The sequence below is a fragment of the Fopius arisanus genome, unplaced genomic scaffold, assembly GCF_000806365.1.
Source record: "Fopius arisanus strain USDA-PBARC FA_bdor unplaced genomic scaffold, ASM80636v1 scaffold00255, whole genome shotgun sequence".
NCBI classification, from domain to species: Eukaryota; Metazoa; Arthropoda; class Insecta; order Hymenoptera; family Braconidae; genus Fopius; species Fopius arisanus.
Window position 1 is genome coordinate 40,379 of NW_011887994.1, and position 6,325 is coordinate 46,703.

Consider the following 6,325-nt stretch of genomic DNA (forward strand, 5'->3'; position numbering starts at 1 on the left):
GAGGGACCCATAAATCTCCACGTTTCAGACGATTCTCAATCGTTTGAGTACACATTTGCGAGGCAATTTTTCCCCAATTTGTTAAAACTTTTTTCAATTTGTTAACAAAAAAGATATCGTTTAAAAAAAAAAGTTCCTAGGCACCCATAAATCGCGACGTTTCAAGCGATTCCCAATCGTTTGAATATATATTTGCGAGACAATTTTTCCTCAATTTGTTTAATAATTTTTGAAATTGTAAACAAAAAAGATAGCGATTAAAAAAAAGAGTTCTGAGGGGCCCATAAATCTCCACGTTTCACACGATTCTCAATCGGTTGAATATATATTTGCGAGACAATTTTTCCCCAATTTGTTGAACAATTTTTCGAATTTACAGAAGTGAATTCATTTTTCTCATTCCGTCCATCGATTGTTTCTCCATCATACCCCCACTCCGCTCTATATGGGATGTTTTCTTTCGTCACGATTTCCTGGAATTATCGACACTCTCGCGTTTGCTGGTCTTTACGAATTATCGACACGCTCGGGCTCGCGCTCTGCTTTATCTATACCCACGCCCTCCGAAAATTACCGACACTCTTGCCCTCGCGACCTATTTGATTCACAGGTACACCCGCAAAATTAGTTCCGCAAGTTCCGCTAGGAAATTTTGCGGTTGAAGCTTCGCCATTGGCGTTAGCAATCTCCCCTATAATCTCTGGTATAACAGAAAAATCCTCTGAATAGTTGCGCATGCGCCGTCATACTTGCAAAGTCTTATCCCCTCCACGCAATTTTGCAATCACGTTTATTGCTGATAATTTCCAGACTAATGACTCTTAAACGCCGATTCAAATGAATACAGTATTTACAAACGAATTGCAAACGATTACAATAAAAAAAATCATTTAAGAGTGATTAGAAAAAAAAATGCGGCTAACTACATGGGTCATAAGTTTTTCATTTTTTATAAAAAAACTATCTACTCTTAAACATTATGACCTTTTTTACAATCACCTGCGAACGGTTTTCAATCAATTGTATGAGTTCGGTTTTGTAATTATTGATGATTTGCGGCTAATTACATACTGCTAACCCTGGGGAGTAAGGCGCCCCGTATTTACAGGGTAGTTACGGGGCAGTTACGGGGCAGACATGGGGCAGCTATTTACGGGTTTAAAAGGCATAAAAGTTAGTAAAAAACAATGTAAGCGTGTATAAATTAATTAAAAGCTGATATTTGCACTGTTAATTTCATGAAAAATGATAAATGTATGATGATAATCATTAGTGTATGAGGGAGCTGAATGAGTCTGGAGGACAATTTCCGGGAGATGGCGATCGTATCTTGCTCCCACCTAGGTCGGTCAAGTCGGCGGCAGTGGCGGCAAAATTCGAACTGCTGCGCAATTAGCATTAAAATAATATAAAAAAAAAATTGACCGACGGTAGTGGCCGTGCGGTTAGAGTGCTGGACTAGCATGCCAAGGATCCGGGTTCGATCCCGGGCACCGGCGGTCAAAAATATATAGCGCTCTGATCTCACGGTTCCACTGCCGAGCGGTAGTCCTGTCAAAAGGACGACTGTACCAGGGTAAGTTTTTCCCTCAGATGAGGTTTTCCCTCCCTTTCGGCAAATGCGGTACAGGGGGTTGGGGGGTGGGAAGGGAACAAATCGTAAAAACCCGAAAGGGTATACGAGTGAAAGAAAAATTTTTTATAAAAAAAATTGAAAGAAAAATGCTCTACTTCCTTTTTATTATGTATAATTAATTGCAGGGGGATGTAGATGCAATTCCACCCCCACACCCCCATTTGAAAGTGACCGAAGCGGTCGTCAAAAAATGTCCAGAGACAAATGTATAAAGCGATTTAGGGCGGAAATTCAAATCGATCCGGGTTTATCAAATTCAACCCCATTTCTACCCCTCACTACCCCTCATTCAAAATGACCGACACGCTCATCGAAAAATGTCCAGAGACAAATGTATAAATCGATTTAGAGCGGAAATTCAAATCGATCTGGGTTTAGAAAATTCAACCCCATTTTTACCCCTCACTACCCCTCATTCAAAATGACCGGCACGCTCATCGAAAAATGTCAAGAGACAAATGTATAAATCGATTTAGGGCGGAAATTCAAATCGATCAGGGTTTAGCAAATTCAACCCCATTTTTACCCCTCACTACCCCTCATTCAAAATGACCGACACGCTCATCGAAAAATGTCAAGAGACGAATGTATAAATCGATTTAGGGCGGAAATTCAAATCGATCCGGGTTTAGCAAATTCAACCCCATTTTTACCCCTCACTGCCACTCATTCAAAATGACCCACACGCTCATCGAAAAATGTCCAGAGACAAATGTATAAATCGATTTAGGGCGGAAATTCAAATAGATCTGGGTTTATCAAATTCAACCCCATTTCTACCCCTCACTCCCCTCATTCAAAATGACCGATACGCTCATCGAAAAATGTCCAGAGACAAAGGTATAAATCGATTTAGGGCGGAAATTCAAATCGATCCGGGTTTAGCAAATTCAACCGCATTTCTACCCCTCACTTCCCCTCATTCAAAATGACCGACACGGTCATCGAAAAATGTCAAGAGACGAATGTATAAATCGATTTAGGGCGGAAATTCAAATAGATCTGGGTTTAGCAAATTCAACCCCATTTTTACCCCTCACTACCCCTCATTCAAAATGACCCACACGCTCATCGAAAAATGTCAAGAGACGAATGTATAAATCGATTTACGGCGGAAATTAAAATCGATCTGGGTGTATCAAATTCAACCCCATTTCCACCCTCCACTACCCCCTTCCAAAATGATAGACGGGGTCACCAAATAACGTGTGTATACCTATATGTCTATCTATTCAGGGAGTTATTTCCAATCGATCTATGTCAATCAAAATTCGTAGCCGTCATCGTGAATCCTCAAACTTCCAAAAAATCTTGAAAAAATCGGGGAAATGGACATCACGATGACGTCATTTTTGTAATGAAGACACTTCAATTCTCTGAGTTTTTGGGATGTTTTTTGGTACCAAAGAAGAAGATGCTTCACCTCCCTTCCTTATTCGATGAGTCGAATAACACCCAAGTGTTCTCATTGAAATACTTATGGCCGTTCTCAACTCCAGCACCCAGCATCGAATCCCTTAGACTTTTACTCGGGAATGCCACAGTGGTGACCATAAAATGTCTGGCCTTTCCCATGCTACGAAAAAATACATCTTGATTTTCGAAATATTAGATAATTTTAATTGAGGAGTTCATCAGGAGAGTGGCTAAACTCTGTGCCACAAAAAAAGACATCTCGATTTTCGAAATATTAGATAATATTAATATTATTAATATTTATAATATTACATATATCTATACAGACGTTATTTGGTGACCCCGTTGATCATTTTGGAAGAGGGTAGTGAGGGGTGAAAATGGGGTTGAATTTGCTAAACCCTGATCGATTTGAATTTCCGCTCTAAATCGATTTATACATTTGTCTCTGGACATTTTTCAATGAGCGTGTCGGTCATTTTGAATGAGGGGTAGAAATGGGGTTGAATTTGCTAAACCCTGATCGATTGGAATTTCCGCCCTAAATCGATTTATACATTTGTCTCTGGACATTTTTCGATGAGCGTGTCGGTCATTTTGAATGAGGGGTAGTGAGGGGTAGAAATGGGGTTGAATTTGCTAAACCCGGATTGATTTGAATTTGCGCCCTAAATCGATTTATACATTTGTCTCTGGACATTTTTTGACGACCGCGTCGGTCATTTTCATATAGGGGTGTGGGGGTGGAATTGCATCTACATCCCCCTCCAATTAATTATACATAACAAAAAGAAAGTGGAACATTTTTATTTCAATTTTTTAAATATTATTTTAATGCTAATTGCGCAGCAGTTCGAATTTTGCCGCCACTGCCGCCGACTTGACTGACCTAGGTGGCAGACAGATATGATCGCCATCTCCCGGAAATTGTCCTCCAGACTCATTCAGCTCCCCCATACACTAATGATTATCATCATTTATTTATCATTTTTCATGAAATTACCATTGCAAATATCACCTTTTAATTAATTTATACACGCTTACATTGTTTTTTAATAACTTTTATGCCTTTTAAACCCCTAAATAGCTGCCCCATGTCTGCCCCGTAACTGCCCCGTAACCACGGGGCTACTATGGGGCCTTGCGATTGCCAGGGAACATTGTGTCACATCATACTGCGGCTGAATTTCAATTGTCATACCAGAGATAATAGAGGAGATCAGCAGCTCCGTGCAGTTAGCCCCCCTCATATGACTTTTCCGATTTTTCCGATTTTTGTTCAATTGCTGGAGTTATGCTGGTATTTGCTCGTTAATAATCAACGTTTGATACTCATTACTTTTTTAAAAATTTAATTCCAAAAATTCATCCCCAATAAAATTTTAATTGACCCCCCGACTTTGCAGTTTTGGAATTTTTTCATCAGCAATCGTTAGGAAACCGTTTGCTCGTTATTGATAGCCCATAAATATCAATTGAGTAAATAGTGGTAAAGTGTAAAAAACTAATTTTCCTTCCACGCTGGAAGAAAGGGGTGGGGAGTTATTTCCCCTCCTCCAGCACACTTTATAGTTGAATTATTTTTTCAACACTAATCCCTAAAAAATGGTTGGATACTAATTGATAGTCTGTCAATATGTACTCATTCAATGAGAGCAGGAGGTAAATAATTAAAATTTGGTTCATGCTCCAAATAACGAGTTAAGCACATTAAACTCAATATGGCCGCTATAGCATCCAGCAGTTTGTCATTTTGGAGCAGACTCATTATTTTGGAGGATAATTCCGTGTAATTGAAAAAAAACTGTGAGCGTCAAATTACCAAATGCTGTATTTTGTTCTAAGTGTTGGATGTGTGTTCATACACCATATCTCGCGATCTGCCAATATAAGGTTAGTTGACTTCTGTTTTGTTTTTATTAACAATTAAAAATCAGTGCCATGAATTATAATGTTTCTATATGTAGCTTGGTGTTTACGGAAGATAATTCGTATTGAATTGAAGGCCGAAGAAATTCGATGAATGGTCATCATGAATTCAAAAGTTGATTGATTGCTAGATTCGACTGTTTATTATTGCCATTAAGGAACGAAACATATATTTTCCACGCAATCGACAACAAACATCTCTACATGGGGAAAGTAATGTAGAAGGTCGGCATCATTATCATCAATTTATTGATTCATTAACCTTATTTATTTATGTAAATGTAGGATATTTTGTAATGTCTTTTTTTTAATACCGGTCATGTTCTCCTTGCAGATATTTCAATGATTTCGGAACCTTGCATAAATTCGGAGCATTATCATATGACTTGCAATTACCAGAGAATAGGAGTCACTTGAAATTATTCACAAAATGATTTCATTAATATTAAACGGTAACTAATACTTCAAGCTTTTCTCACTGTGTTCTAACTTCGATTGTAAACTATTTCAAGGGGTAGATGAAATGGAGTATTTATTTATTCCACGTAAAGTGATGTATAAGGCTTGGGCTGTTTGGACTGAAATGAGAATTTTTAGGTGAGTAGGAATTGCATTTTATATTCTCGTAGAAAAATAAAACATTTGATTCAATTATCAGGTTCAACGAACAGTCAGTATTCCTAATCGAACCAGACGCTTCTGGACCTTCCAAAAGTTATTGGACCCTTTTCACTCTTGATAATAAATTATTTCTTGAAATTGCCCATAACATTCCCCTTTATCTTATGGAAGAACTATCATTTTTGGGTCGTTACATTTTATTTTCAATGAATTGTATTTTCTGTATGTTTCAATACACGGGAAAACTTTTTTTTTTATCGAAAATCATCATTTTTTTACACCTAAATTTTAGTCAATGCCGGACATTTTTTTTTCCATTCCTAAGATGATCAATTTTTGCAATGAAATCAAATTTAAAAAGCGCAATACGTAGATAGGTGAAAATATCAATCTATCAAAAGCAGAATTAAATTTTTTAAGTTCTTTTTCGTAAAGGTGGAGATCACGATTTTAATTTTTCATGAAAAAACTGGTTTACTAGTGACTAAATTACTGGAAAATTAAACAAAATATTGACTTGCAGAAAATACCGGCTATGGAAATTATTCAAACGATTACCAAAGATACTGGACAATTTTGTAGTACGAAAGCCGAATATTTCGGACGTGACAATGAGCATCATGAATACACAGAACGGAAAGAAGTGCATCAAACAATTACGAATTGTTTAAAATATTCCAAATTTGCCTTGATCATCGGTAAATGCCTCATATTTCTCTGGGT